The sequence below is a fragment of the Urocitellus parryii genome, chromosome 9 (assembly GCF_045843805.1).
Source record: "Urocitellus parryii isolate mUroPar1 chromosome 9, mUroPar1.hap1, whole genome shotgun sequence".
In the NCBI taxonomy this organism is placed as follows: Eukaryota; Metazoa; Chordata; class Mammalia; order Rodentia; family Sciuridae; genus Urocitellus; species Urocitellus parryii.
The window spans coordinates 30,987,381-31,002,505 of record NC_135539.1 but is presented as its reverse complement, the minus strand read 5'-3'; the positions used below and the strand labels follow the sequence as shown (position 1 = coordinate 31,002,505).

Genomic DNA, 15,125 nt, shown 5'->3' with positions numbered 1-15,125 from the left:
TGACCTCAGCGATTGTTGCTTGTCTTGTGTCTGTTCTGCTGTTTCTCAAGCGTCTTCTTGCTGTTTGTCATTTGTCCAGTGTCGGTTTGCTATCCATTTGTCTTGTGTTTATCTGTCCAAGTGTTGTGCGTGGGCCCTTTTCTTGTTTTCATAACCGCTCTTCTTTCATCAGGACTCCTTGGCTCCATGGACATCATGAGACAAGGAAGCACTACAGAGATCTCTACCTGTACTGCTTTAACTTGGTTTCTTAACCATTTTCAGGACTTTGTCTGTTGGTTTGTTTTTGTTTGTTCCCTTTGTGTTCTGTGTTAATTTCTACCTCAGTTTGTTTCTAATGGGAAAAAATAGGACACCCATAGCACAAGAGTTAATAACTAGAATCAACAAATGGGACTTACTCAAACTAAAAAGTTTTTTCTCAGCAAAAGAAACAATAAGAGAGGTAAATAGGGAGCCTACATCCTGGGAACAAATCTTTACTCCTCACATTTCAGATACACCCCTAATACCCAGAGTATACAAAGAACTCAAAAAATTAAACAATAAGAAAACAAATATCCCAATCAACAAATGGGCCAAGGACCTGAACAGACACTTCTCAGAGGAGGACATACAATCAATCAACAAGTACTTGAAAAAATGCTCACCATCTCTAGCAGTCAGAGAAATGCAAATCAAAACCACCATAAGATACCATCTCACTCCAATAAGATTGTCAGCCATTCTGAAGTAAAACAAGAATAAGTGCTGGCGAGGATGTGAGGAAAAGGGTACACTTTTACATTGCTGGTGGGACTGCAAATTGGTGCAGCCAATTTGGAAAGCAATATGTAGATTTCTTGGAAAGCTGGGAATGGAACCACCATTTGACCCAGCTATTCCACCTTCCTGGTCTATTCCCTAAAGACCTAAAAAGAGCATGCTACAGGGACACTGCTACATCGATGTTCATAGCAGCACAATTCACAATAGCAAGACTGTGGAAACAACCTAGATGCCCTTCAATAGACGAATGGATAAAAAAATGTGGCATTTATACACAATGGAGTATTACTCTGCATTAAAAAATGACAAAATCATAGAATTTGCAGGGAAATGGATGGCATTAGAGCAGATTATGCTAAGTGAAGCTAGCAAATCCCTAAAAAACAAATGCCAAAAGTTTTCTTTGATATAAGGAGAGTAATTAAGAACAGAGTTGGGAGGAAGAGCATGAGAAGAAGATTAATGTTAAACAGGGACGAGAGGTGGGAGGGAAAAGGAGAGAGAAGGGAAATTGCATGGAAATGGAAGGAGACCCTCATGGTTATAAAAAATTACACACAAGAGGAAGTGAGGGGAAAGGGGAAAAAAACAAGGGGGAGAAATTAATTACAGTAGATGGGGTAGAGAGAGAAGATGGCATAGGAGGGGATGTGGGATAGTAGAGGATAGGAAAGGCAGCAGAATACAACAGACACTAGTATAGCAATATGTAAAACAGTGGATGTGTAACCGATGTGATGCTGCATTCTGTATATGGGGTAAAAATGGGAGTTCATAACCCACTTGAATCAAAGTGTGGAATATGATATGTCAAGAACTATGTAATGTTTTGGACAACCAACAATAAAAATTTTAAAAAAAATTTAAATTGGGAAAATAGATAAAAGTTTACAAATGTCTTTAAAGTTACTAATGCACAGATTTGTTTAAACAGATGTTAAAAATGTTAATGTCTATAAGGTGTCTGATATCCATTGTCTCTAGGATTTTTCTTCATTAGGGGGAAAAAAAGATTACTAATACTATTCACTGCACTTGTCTGATACCTTGTTTTTTTTAAAAAAAAAACATATGTAAGTTTCATCTAAATGTATATAAAATTAATCCTGGATGTGTTTGTTAGAGACATCTAATTGGTACAAAGTTAAAATGCTAACTGTTAAATAAAATATCAAGTATTCTTAATTCCTTAAATTCCATAAAGTAAAATATTTAAACAATGTTGGTGTTTTCATGAATTGGTAAACTTAAAAGGAAATTTAAAATTATTTTGTGTTATTATAAAAACAAGGTTACTATAAATTACAAAGTCCCAACAGGTATAATTCTACCTACAAAGAGTCAAGATGTTTCAACTGTATTTCAATTAAAGTACTGTAAGTAATAAATATTTCAACTTATTAAAAGAAATCAATTTATCTAAATTCCAAAATTTATAATGGTTATTTCAAGTTACAAACAAAAAAGGATCAATGGGTTAAAAATTATTAAAAAGTTCTGAATATAAAAATATATTTAATGAAAAACGTTTCCAGGTAAAAAGTATTTATGTGGTATTATTATACATTTAAGTAAACAAAAGAGTCTAATTAAGTAATATAAAGGTCTATAAATAAAAGACAAATATTAAAAGGTTTATATGTAATTAAGTTGGTTATGTATGTAACACAAATATTTAAAACTATTCAAGGTTATTCTCTAAGGGCAAATAATAGTGTACTGATATATTTATATGTTAAATTGACAAAAACTACTAAAAATATTAATTACATTGTGTCTATTATGTTTTATCCCCTAGAACAAGTAATCTTAGAGAAATTAAGGTTTGTACATTTATGGCTATACAACAACTGTTATTTTAAAGTATTGTCCTACATTACAAAGTCTAGATTGTCCTTTAAAAGCTAACCTTGGTTAATATAAAAACATCAATAAAAGTGTGGTATAAGGCTCTGCCTCCCACCTTACAGCATGTCAGAATAACTTCAAAGTAGGCCAGATTTCAGTTAACTTAAAGTTATATTCAAAGATTAATTTTATTAGAAAGATTACTGTAATCTCAAATAAAAAAGATAATGTATAACTCAGCCAAGGTTCAAAATTATATACAAACTAAATATATTTTTACTATTATTAATTTCACTTTGTATTTTCATTATAACTAAAAAAGTGTGACCATTACACTTAGAACAACCAAGAGACTTTTACTGTGAAAGTGTCTGATTAACACAAGAGAGAGAGAGAGAGAGATAGAAAGGAAAGTGCAAAAGAGAGAGAGAGAGAGAGAGAGAGAGAGAGAGAGGGGGGGGAATGCAAGAGAGAGAGAGAGAAAGAAAAGAAAAAAGATAGAGGAAAAAAGTGAGAGGGAGAATGAGACACAGGGAAAGTGAGAGAAAAAGGAGAGAGCAAGAGAAGAGGACCTAGCAAGAGAAAGATTTTATAGCCAAAATCTAATGGAATCTCTGGGTCTGTAAGCTGCCTTGTTGATATATAGTGCTTGGATCATACAGTAGCTGCTAAGGTGTCATCTTCTGCCTTCAGGCAGATCTTCAGCATTACATAAATTAATAAATAAAATGAGGATATTGTGTTATGTAAAAATTAACTGTAAAGTTATAAAAATTAAAGTTAAAGCCCAGCTTTCTTACTTTAAAACTGGTAAAACTGACTTGCTGGATGTTTAAGGCCAAACTTAAATATTAAGGTTAAAATAAAGGGGCAAAAAAAAAAAAATATTTGGCTCTTGTCCTCTGAGTCAGCCTGAACCCAGGACAGGGGGAAAAGCTTTGCAATTCCTGGCCACATAACCTCCTGATAAGGGAAATTAATGAGACCCCTGGAGAACAAAAAGCCAATGAATGGACATGCTGCAAAAGAGGAGGGTCATTTAAAAAGGGAGACATGCCTAATGCTTCCACGGTAAGCCATATGGTTAGCAAGACCTTGACCCATCATAATGCAGATAACACTAACAGAGCTAAAATGCTACTCACATGTTCCCCAAGAATGTCCTCCAAGGAAATTCAGCTGACTCTTACCAATAGATAGAAACAAGTTCAGTTTGACCAGCTCGGTCTTAAACACCTAGCAAAAACAGTTAAAAATCAAAGCACAGCCATTCCTGGGCATTTAAAAAGAAACAACAGTTATTTTAATGTAACTTAAAATGTACACTTGTGTTAACATCCCTCAAAATGAGTTAGACTGGAGACTACAGAAGGGAAATTCTTCAGCAAAAATGCCTGATAACTACCAATAAACATTGCCCGGAGTTTTTATTCAGTTTAAGGCCTACAGATCTTCCTAACCTCCTACACAGGTAGATATAATCAGTGTTTATTAATATAATTATCTAGCCCTAAGTAACAAATGAATCTTTACTGAACACAGAGGTCATGCCAAAAAGGTATTTTTACAAAAGTCAGATAACATTAACTAATTTAACTAAATGTTGTGTCCACATTCCTGATAATTCTGACAATGTTAAAGATTTATGTTCCCTAAAAAAGTGCCTTATTAGGCTTTGTTAGGCCTTGTTATGGGGAAAATTTCTCAGGTCTTCCATCTCTTGGTAAACAATTATTAATTTCTGTAATTTTCATGATATTCATGGACAGGTTCCAGATGCTACAACTGCTATTTTGTATTAATCTTACTTCAATACTCATACTTTTTGTTTCTCTCATAGAAGTGCCGACCCCAGGTGAATTTATATCCTGTTCTTCCTGAGACAGATTTTTACCCTGTACTCCTTGACCCACTCAGTTTCTAAAAAGGGACTCCAAACTGCTTGCCCACTGCACATCGCCCCCTTTCAGCTGGAAGTAGCAAGAATGGTGGTCATTGCCCTTTTCCCTTACAGCAGTTGGAGGTCCCTAATATTAGAGGAAAAATTATGGTCAATATAGATGTTCACCAGTATGTCTAGCTCAGAAAGATGTACCTGGAAAACTACTCCCAAGATGACACTGGGTGATCTCCCAGAAAGAGACACTTGCTTCCACAACCCAAATTATAAGTGGAACAACTCCCCGTTCACCAAAAATTGTGCTGCCCAGGTCCCACTTTGAACTCCTTGACTAAATCTCCAAACTGTCCATAAGTCTGAACTATGTAACCTACAATTTTGATGGAGTAAAGGGAAAAGAACACCTGGACTTATTAAAAGGCCAGGCCCCATTGATTTATCAACATAGACTGGCTGCCCCCATTTTAGTTCCTCTCCTGGCTAGATCTACCACTTTGGGAACTACAACTCTTATCACAGGCTCTAAAAATTTTAAGTCCCTCAGCATCAAAGAGATACAAATGTAAACTTCAGGCTATTGGCTCCAAAACTTATTCTCCTGGTCCTCTTGGTTTGACTCTACCATCGTTTCAGCCATATTTGGGCCCCTAGTCCATCTCCTGATTGGTATTACTGTAGGACCCTGCCTCTTAAAAACCCTCCTAAACCATATACAAAAGAATGTAGGTGAGGTCATACTTATGGTCTTGCAAGCCCAGTATAGTCCCTTAGACATAGAAGGATAGAAAAAAAATGAGGCCTAATTATGTGCAAAATTGACTTCAAACCTACTAAAACCAGTGGGGAATGTGATAGTAAAAAAAGAACACCTGGACTTAAGCCTAATGATGTGCAAGATTGACATCAAACCTACTAAAACCAGTGGGGAATGTGATAGTTGGAGCAAATGTAACTCCATTTTGTTTTATGTCTTCATCCTGTGAAACAACGAAGCCAAGTAGAAGAGTCATGGATGGGGCAAGATGTTCTTTTCTTTTTGCTATAGAAACCTTTAAGAACATGGAACTACCTAATGAGGTATTGTTTCGGTAACTAGGGTAATAGAACTCTGTTTCTGTAACTGGGGTGACTGGGCTAACTGTGATTGGTTAGGCTTTCCTCCGCTTCACTTCACTGTCCCGCTTCTGTAGGGCTTGCATGCATTGGCTAGACCCCCTGAACATCCCTTTTGCAGTTTTCAGACTTATAAGGAGTGCTCTTGCAATTGTGCAGGGCTGATCAGGGGAACAGCTTTATGTTCTCGTCAGCCGCCACTGGTGTGCCTCAATAAAGGCTTGATTCCATTATTCATGAGTGGTCTGGAAGTCAGTTTATGAAACCCTGGGATGAAGCTTTAACTATAACATTGACTGCCTACTAGGTAGCTAGCTCTATGTCAGACACTCAATAGTATTTATTCCAAATGCCTAACCACCTGAGAGTTTGGAAGAGACACTCAGGTACCTCCCACCATTTTTGGACTTTATATTCCAACCCTTGTTTAGATGTAAAATTTCCCTTGGTTAGAAGCTTTTTCCAGGGGAATAGACAGGAAGAAGTCCTAAGAAGACCTAGCACAACCCCCAGGGCTATGCAGAGCAGAGATGGGTTGGTGACAGATACCAGATGTTCTTGGTCAACTCTATGTTACCTAAGACCAGTTCTGTCTTTACATGCATTTACAGAATAAGCATCTTGATAAAGGGGTGCTTAGATATGATAATTTTTAAAATAATAATATTTGAAACTTAAAGGATTTTGTCTACATAAAGCTCCCAGCTAATGTCAGAGGAAAAGAAAAACAAATAAATAAAAGACATATAGAAAAAAACACAAGTTATTAATGGAAGTTCTTCCAATATTTTCTACAAGGGCAGCGGGGGAAAGGAAGATAATTCTATTTTTCACCTGGGTGCTAGCCCAACAAAGCAAAACCCCTGAAATTTAGTTCCATCATATAAAATATATTTTTGTATTAAAATGTATGCTTCCAGCCAGGCACAGTGGTGCATGCCTGTAATCCCAGCAGCTCAGGAGTCTGGGACAGGATGATCACAAGTTCAAAGCCAGCCTCGGCAATGGTGAGGTGCTAAGCAATTCAGTGAGACCCTGTCTCTAAATGAAGTGCAACATAGGACCAGGGATGTGGCTCAGTGGTTGAGTGCCCCTGAGTTCAATGTTCAGTCCCATCCCACCCAAAAATAAATATATGCTTCCAGCACTCATTCACTGTAAAAATTTAGGAGATTAGGAACTGAGGGATGTTTCTTCAATTTCACAAAGAGATTCTACAAAAAAATCCATTTTTAGCTAACCATACACTTACTGGTGGCAAATTGATTGCTTTCTCCAAAGCATCAGGAACAATTCTACAGTGTCTGCTCAGTCATATACAGAAAAACAAGTAAAAACATTCATCTGAGTGTAGATTAGTGATTTGGACATGTTGGGAAGTAAATAGAGGCTGGATTTGGGCACTGTGGAATATAAATATTATTGAACATAGCAGCAAATCCTATTATCATCCACAATTATCATACACTAATCAAAGTTTTTTTAAAAAATTTTGTGACGCTGAGGATTGAACTCCAGACTTTGTGCCTGCGAGGCAAGCACTCTACCAACTGAGCTAAACCCAGCACCCAAAGTTTTTAAAAAGTGAAGATAGAGATTCTATGGGAATACAAACACACACACACACACACACACACACACACACACACACACACATTAGCCTCATCTAAAATTGGGGTAAACTTTGGAAAATTAAAGTCTATATCATTCAAAAGAAATGTTCACTCTCATGGCTCTTATTCAATCTCACACTGGAACTCCCAGCTAATTTCAGAGGAAAAGAAAAACAAACAAATAAAAAGCATACAGATAGGATTTTCCCTATTTGTAGGTGCAAACATTGACCAATGTGGTCAACACACAAGAAACCAGGCACATTTCTAAGGTTAATGAAGAATTGGTGAAAACACATTAAAAACACAATCTAAATCTGCACAAATGTAGGCATGTGATACATTTGCACAGAGCTGCACACTCATACATATAGGCACACAAAACAGGAAAAATGAAAATAAAAAACCTAGATTGTATCAATTTCCTGTTACTATAGAAATAGGAACTTAATAAATTTATAGTCATGTAAGAAATTATCATTGGGTAAAACAGAATAAATTATACATGCAACTTCCTGATAATTTTTTTGTCAAGGAATGACCTCTGAACATAAAATATCTCAGGATAAAAATTGAGTTAATAAATAAATACATGTTACTTTGAATTAGTCAAAGGGGAACAAAGGGAAGGGTGAGGGGATGAGAATAGGAAAGACAATAGAATGAATCACACACAACTTTCCTATCTTCATATATGAACACACAACTAGAGAAACTCCACATTATGTCCAAACACAGGCTTGGGAAGTTGTACATCATGTGTGTATAATATGTCAAAAGACATTCTAGTGTCATGTATAACTGAAAAGAATAAATTAAAACTTAAATATAACTAATCAAATGTGAAAATGTTTAAAAGTGAATGCTTACCCGCCAGTTACTGAAGACAGAATAATATTCTTTGATGAGCACTGTTTTGATAGTGCTTGGCTCCATAATAAACAAAACAGGCTGTCGACCATCATATATGCTATGTTAGAAAAATAGGGCTAATTAAATCTAACAGGCCAGATTCTGCAGCAGAAATCCAGACTTTGATCCTGATGTTACCTATTCTACCTGCCTAGTCCTACAATACATAGCAACATGAAGTTCTAGTTGGGGATTCTGACCTCAGAAGCCACTGAAGTCTTCATAGCATAAAGGGTAATGTAGATAAAGTAGGTAGAAAGAGACAAAATACACCACCTAAGAGATCATAATTAGAAATAGCATTGGAACACTTGTTAAATCTAGATAGTGAATACAATAGTATTGCCTACACTACTTTCCATAACTTATTTATTTATTATTTATTGTAATTATTGGTGGACAGAATGCCTTTATTTTGTTGTTTTTTTTTTCATATGGTGCTAAGGATCAAACCCAGTGCCTCACACGTGCTAGGCAAGTGCTCTGCCACTGAGCTACAGCCTCAGCCCATAGTCTCCATAACTTTTTACATAGCCAAATATAGGTTTGTGAAAAAAATGAAGGCAGACAATTGAATAACTTCTCACAATTACTAAGTTTTTCAAGTGGTAGCTAAAATGGGGGATTTGGAGATCCAGTGGGGCATGTTGTATCCTTGGATCACATGTTGTGTCCTTGGGCCATGTCAACTGAGCAGAACACTCTGGCCAGGCCTGTGGCTTTCTGGGGATTGATGAGAGAAGATGGAGACGAAAAGTCAATGTCTTCTACCACTATTTTTAGTGGAGAGTAAAATGATTACACCTCTCCTATGCCTCCCACCAACCCCCCACCAGCTCTAAAAGGGAATAGTTGCTATAGTTAGCTGAGGCCACCCTCCAATATAAACCTTATCAATTCACCAGGAAACTCACTGGTGTAACTACATCCTATGTCTGGTCTTAACATCAAAAGAATGAAGAAGAGAAAGAAATCCTTTATTGAAAAGTCAACACTGAAAACTTAAAAATGGCATATGAGCAACAATAATGATGACAATAAAAAGAAGAAAGAAAGTTAAGTAAATGAAAAAATCTGAGCAGAAATGGTTTCCTATCTGCTTCCCAGTACCTCCCAGCTTTTTGTTCAAAAGCATACATTAAATCTGAAATTTAAATAAGAGAATTTGGCTTTAAATTAAAAGGAAATCAATGGAGGAAATAGATGATGCCATAAATTTATAAGCCCATGATATTAAAAAACAATTCTCAAATAATACATTTTATTCATCTAAAGGGGTCAAAAATAAAGAAAAATGGGGAAGATAGGAATAGCCAGGCATTGGACACAAAGTAAGGCTGGAGACTCTAGGTCATCAAAAGCAGGAGAAAAGCCAAAACATGCAACATTCTCAACCTAAGTCAGACTGTAGACCCAGACTCCTGGTGACATACAGAACCTTTGGCAGCACAAGCCTCCAAGGACTTTGCAGCACAGAGGGTTGCATCCCAAAAGTTCTGGGCTGAGGAAGTTCTCATGCGTTGGCGCGCCACATCATAACAAGTCTACCAAAGAGAAATTTCCAGAATACTCACCCCCATGTTTTTCCATACTCTTTATAACATTCTGTGTCAAAATTAGACAAACCCTAGGAAGAAGAACAAAATGAAATTACATTATTGTTGCAAATGTACTGACATTGCATCAAATGACCCAAATCCCATGAAATCAGCCTTGTTGTTCCTAACAGGTGGTTAGAGAGAAGCTCTTATTCAGAGGCTTCTGAGGAGAAAAGAGAAAATATGCAATGTTTGAAATAAAATATGTAAAGTCACATGAATTTTCTCTATTATACATAATCAACCAATTGCCCTTGTCTATGAATACAACATGCTTCTCTTCTAAAATATTTCTTCTTCTACTTATGTTGTCTCATAAATACTGGGACCTTCTGAATTATCACCTCCATGGGCACATGGGGAAACCCAGGGTGAGGAAAAGTGAGTGTTTCCCAGAGCCACGCATGAACTTTTATCTCCTCATTGAGGATCATTTTAATTTATCTCAGGTTTTAACTAGAATTCTAGTAGAACTAAGGACTTAATGACACCATCAACATCTTCTAGCCTAAGAGATTTATGTTATCACAATCCTGTTGCTGAGTAAGTAAGTAACATAGTGAGCAAATAAAAAGCGGTCTTGCCTTCCTATGTTGTAGCTCAACTTGGAAAAGGGAAGTTGCTACCTCTCTTCCCATAGGACACATATAGTTAGACAATGGCTCTGAGTTTTCATCATAGAAACTAAGCAATTAATCTTCCTCATGCTGTTTTATTTGTAATATTTTAAGTGGGCAAATAAAGCATCCCAGAGTTTGAGTGTGTCTTCCTAGAATCTGCACTGAGAAAAATGAAAACTCTGTGAGAATGCTCACAGTCTGCTGAACATAAAGTCCACAGCTTACAGTGTGGATGTGCCAGAGTCCTGAGCTCATCAACAGAAGTGAACCTGAGGCCAGGAGGAGTTGTAAACAGAGCCCCAGGGTAAAACTGTGCTTTGGATGGGGCCCTCACACAGTTTCTGAAGCTTAGAATTCTTAAAACTTCCCTTACAGAGTTTAATTTCTACTGATGTAACTAAGCAGATGTTTGCAATCATAAGAGGAAAAACAGGGAGCTCAAATAACACTCACTTGGTGATAATTAAGAACAGTTCCCAAAAAAGGCAGAGGTGTTCGCCTAGGAATTCCCAGCTGCTTAAAATATCCATGTGAATAGGTACCATATCTATAAAGTGGAAGAGAAATCCAGATCAAGGGATTGTGACTGTGTGTATATAGTGGCTCATGAGTCACTGATCAAGAATGGGAGCCATGAAGCCAGGCAGGTAACATGTAGGCCATAAATAACAACAAAAACTCCAATGGCCCTAATCACATCTGCTCATCATCTCCTCTCTCACATTCCCTGAGAGGCTCCAAAAGTCAAAATACTTAGCTCAGAGCAGCTAATTCCATCATTAGGCTCCCAATGGTACAGTGAATATCTGATATAAGTCCCCAAACATGAACTTAAAAATTCCAGAGCAATTCAGCCTAAATTTCTTCTAGGTCATTTCACTCACTGGTTCAGGAAGATGACTTGATACCATCATGTTGGCCTCTCTAGTGGCCTCCAGTGGGGGCTGTCCCCACTCTGGGCCTTCTTCCCTCAGCAGAGAAGAATATTCTCCCACTCTTTCATAATTCCTATCTGGATGCCTTTTATTGCATCCCTCATTCATATTCTCTTTTACTCATCTGCTGTAAGAGATTAAGAACACTGGCATATGGGGAAACTGTTGAATAAGAATAACCAGCTGGGAAGGTATATTTAAAGACATGTGCAATCTATGTCATGGATGTATGTATTAGATTAATATTATTTCAATTGTTCAAAAAAGATGGGTCATTTTTAAACAGATTGGTTTTCACAAATATAGAATCCTAGGGTCCTATTTTGACCTTCAGAAGGAACGTGAGGAACTTACCTCAAAAAATTGTACTATTGAACAGAATGAAATTAAAACACTTCCATTAATTTTAAAATGCCACTGGAGGGAAAATAGATGCAAGAAAAGCCTAAATACCACCCTTTACTTCAATTGTTACAACCAGGTTTATATTTTCTATTTTCACATCATTATGAATGCCAGCTCTCATAAAAGTGGATTTAAGGTAGAAGTCAAAGGTCTCCTTGGGGCAATGTCTTCTACCCTCAGTCAGAAATAACTGCTCTTTTTACCTGATCCATGAAACAAGCAATCCCACTAATTTTTTTTAGGTGTTGGTGGACACAATACCTTTATTTTATTTATTTATTTTTATGTGGTGCTGAAGATCAAACCCAGTGCTTCACACATGCCAGATGAGCTCTCTCCCACTGAGCCACAACCCCAGCCCAGGAATCCCACTATTTAAAGGAATTCTTCTACTAGATTATTTTATTCATGCTCCTGTACTGGAATATCATAGGAAAATGTTTAAAATACAAAATTGGCTTGTTAACTTCTGTCTCTTGAAGCTGCCATTAGATTTTAAATCAAGAAAGAAACAAAATCTTTACACTGATGATAACTTAAAGAATAAAAGTTCAAAATTTCTCCCAAGTCTTTGCTCAATAGTTTCATCATTCAGCAGTAGTTGCATATTTCAGAGCGAAGGAATTGAGTTTTTGGAGGGAGGGCTGTTCTTGTGAAAGGGAAGAGAACAGAGGGAAGAACTGAGTCTGAGCCTGTGGTAGCACCTGGGGTGCACTTGGTGCATTTTACAAATGGTGCTGGGACGTGGGAGGAGAAGCAGGAACCACCTGTTCCACAGGATACAAGGCTTCTACACATCTCTTGTACTGCACATAGAACACAAAAGATAAACAATGACACAGAAACTTGTTAAGACTCCTCTTTACTCCCAGAATTCTGAAAGTTTGCAGAGGGTGCATCACTTTTCAGAAGGTGTCCAGTTGTTTGTAATCTGCCTCTACAGAACTCCGGCTGATTAATCTAGGTACAAACTGAGACTCAATCGGAAGTTCATCCTCCAAATCAAATGCTATCACTAAAACTCCTAGTCACAGAAATGGGAAGTTTCAAGAGGAGAGGAACTGGGACAGTTACTCACAGGTAGAGGAGCACCAGGATGATTCCAAGGAGAACACAGGTTTCCATGGAAAAGTTTGGGATCAGATTCATCACTACTTTCCTTCCAAAATTTTTTCCTCTGAGTTTGACTTCCAGCTATGTGAGCTATCTTTTCACTGGCAAAGGTGCCAAGCTTGCCTTCTGTGAGCAGCTGTGAGTCAATGAAGTAAGTCTGGCATATTTATAGGCTTGGAAAGGAAGTGAAGCTGGGTGTACAGCCAGTAGAAAAAACCACCTGTGCCCCACCCCCTATTGCAGAAGCCAGGTGCCCCCTCCACCTTGGCAGTTGGCAGTGAGTCATGAGACATGCCCATTTTTATCTTTGAGCTCAGGTTTGTAAAAATTATTAATAAAAAATTTGATCAGAGTTATCATTATGCCCAAAGGTTATTGCTTCTTATCAGAAACTCAAGTGAAACATTGGAATTAAATGTTCTCTACTCAGTTTTTGTCTCCTTGAGTTTTCTCATTACAAAATTCTTGAATTCCACCCAAAAAAGTTATATCTAAATAACTACTCATGCACTTTCCTCTGCTTACAATGCCCTCTTGCTCAGAGAAGACTTTTTTTAATATTTTTTTAGTTGTTGATGGACCTTTTTTCCTTCTTTCTTTCTTTCCTTATTTATTTCTATGCAGTGCTGAGAATCAAACCCAGGGCCTTACATCCTAGGCAAGCACTCTACCACTGTGTCACAGCCCCAGACCAGAAGACTCTTAATCATCCTTAAACCCAGCTCAGAAAAAACTTCATCTGGTAAAGGCTTTCAACACCACCTCTTCACACGGAACCACTTCCTCCCCTGGACAACCTCTATTTTCCCTGAAACACATTTCTCTTTTTGTTGTCCTCTTTATGTAAAACATTGTTGGATTCCACCTTTGTTTAACTTTCCAGAATGTGAACTTTTCTGGAGCAGGGTCTCTGTACTATCCACTATTACGCTCCTAGTCCCTAGCAGAGTTCTTTACAAAGAGCTGGTATCTGGGACGTTTGGTCATTGAGTCAGGTGAGATTGCTGGGCCTCTGCAGGTTTTTTGCCTGTGTGTCTTTGCTGACCACTTCATCTTCCTGGTTTATTAATACAGAAAGAGGATTTAGCTTGTTTGGGCCACAGGCACCTTCCCAGCACATTCAGGCTGTGTGCCAGTACCCTGATGGCCAGAAGTCCCCTAAAAATACGGGGATGAACAAGATGACACTGATGGATGCACTGAGTAATGTCAATCCAAGCTACTTCCTGTGCCACCATTAAGAGATCCCTGCAGTAGCCAGCAAGTTAGACAGATTTCAGAGCAAAGAATAACCTCTGTCTCTGAAAATAATGCATGTCCATGACCAATGGGTGTGAAAGGACAAAAGAGGAGAACAGCATCCTGCACGGCCAGGTGAACCATAAATCTCTACCCACCCATCTCATGGCAGATATCACCACAGAGAGCACATCCAGCACCAGAACCCCCCAAAAAATGATCCTAGATTTTTCATTAGGCCAAGAGGTATTTGAGCAGGTGGCTCCCTGCTTTTTGGTAAATGTGGATGGAGAGCAGACCCTGGGAGCTGGTTTAGGAGCAGTCTTGTAAGCACAATTGTCACTTGTGAGACTCTCAACAGATTCCTGATGCGAGTGATGCCATGCCTGAGTGTTTGGAAATTATACCAGTTCATTATCTCAAGTCTGAGTCAAATTCTTTGTCTGATTAGCCTGAGAAAGAGAGGTTTACGTAACAAAGCCTCCAAGTTTTCAAAACATAACAGAATGAGAAGACTTTCAAGCTGTGCTTGTGTGCTTCCTTCTCTCTTTCTTCTGACTCTGTGCCAACTGATACTCACCCTTCACCAACCTTTCCTACATCTCTGGCATGCATTCAAACAAGGAGAGATTATGGTGTCATTTGATAACTACTGACAATTAACAATCTTGAAACAGACTGAATTCAGAGGCACCCCATATGAAATTGGGAATGACTTCCTTATGTTGAGAGTAGAAGATGGGAGCCATGGGGCTTCCACCTCCCACCCTGACAGGCACCAAATACAATGTAAATGGGGATTTCATTCCATCTGGGACAACACAGACTAAATCTGCATCTGTGTATTTCCTGCCTTTTTTTCCAGATTGCTCCCTCTTCAGATCAACCAAATATACACATGTATATCACCTGGCTTTTGTTTCTGTAAATTATAATTGTGTCTGTGGGATAGGTAAGGAGAAGTAATCTAACCATTTCCTCCTGGGCTGATTGAACTGCATCAAGTTCAATACTCATTTTACCATATTTTGTCTATTTATTATGTGGATAGGCCGCCAAAT

The 15,125-nt window shown here is 37.8% G+C and overlaps 1 pseudogene; it reads right to left on the bottom strand.

The window, feature by feature from the left end:
• The window catches only part of LOC113178034 (cytochrome P450 3A21-like), a 30,917-nt pseudogene extending 18,056 nt beyond the window's left edge, over positions 1-12,861 (bottom strand).
• Between the last annotated feature and the right edge of the window lie 2,264 nt (positions 12,862-15,125).